General features: G+C 45.2%; 1 non-coding gene across 1 annotated transcript; it reads left to right on the top strand.

Moving 5' to 3' along the window:
* The first annotated feature begins 208 nt into the window (after positions 1-208).
* Positions 209-315, top strand: LOC133798879 (small nucleolar RNA R71). The gene has a single exon (XR_009876095.1). It is a non-coding gene; the product is annotated as a small nucleolar RNA R71 (small nucleolar RNA).
* The last annotated feature ends 504 nt before the right edge of the window (positions 316-819 follow it).

Genomic DNA, 819 nt, shown 5'->3' with positions numbered 1-819 from the left:
ATCCAGCTCATGCACCCCAGCTACCTTCCTAACTCCTGATGATCTTTCCTCAGACCACTGATGGTTGTTTGTAGCCATGTCCTCCAGCAGCTCATAAGCACCAGTTGCGCTCTTGCTCATAAAAGTGCCACCCGCTGCAGCATCAATAATGGTTCTGGTTGTCGGACATAAGCCATTGTAGAAGTTCTGTACTAGCATCCACTGTTCAATGCCATGATGAGGACATCTTCTCAGAAGTTCCTTAAACCGTTCCCATGCCTCATATAATGACTCTCCGTCATTCTGGCAAAAGTTATTTATCTCTCCCCTCAATTTAGCAGCTTTGGATGAAGGGAAGAATTTGGACAAAAATTTCTGAGCTAGATCTTGCCAGGTGACAATAGAGTTTGGCTGCAGAGAGTTCAGCCAAATTTTTGCTCTGTCCCTTAGAGAAAATGGGAAAAGCCTGAGCTTGATTGCGTCATCACTCACTCCATTATATCTGAAGGTCCCACATAACTCCAGAAAATTGGACAAATGGGTGTGAGGATCTTCAGAGGGTAACCCATTGAATTGCACAGAAGACTGCACCATTTGTAGAATAGCGGGCTTTATTTCAAAGTTGTTGGCCTCTACAGTTGGTGGGCGTATACTATTTTGTACTCCCGTCAGAGTGGGTAGCACATAATCTCGCAGGCTCCTCTCAGCATTGGTCTGAGCCTGAACCCCTCGTACAACTCCAGGAGTTTGAACATTCCTGTCATCCCTTTCATTCTGTGCCATCTTCGCATATTTCTGGGCCTCTCTCTTGTTCTTTCTGATTTGATTGCAAGACTTTTC

This window comes from Humulus lupulus, chromosome 8 (genome assembly GCF_963169125.1).
Source record: "Humulus lupulus chromosome 8, drHumLupu1.1, whole genome shotgun sequence".
NCBI classification, from domain to species: domain Eukaryota; kingdom Viridiplantae; phylum Streptophyta; class Magnoliopsida; order Rosales; family Cannabaceae; genus Humulus; species Humulus lupulus.
Note: the sequence above shows the minus strand (reverse complement) of the source record. Positions and strands in the feature narration are given on the sequence as shown.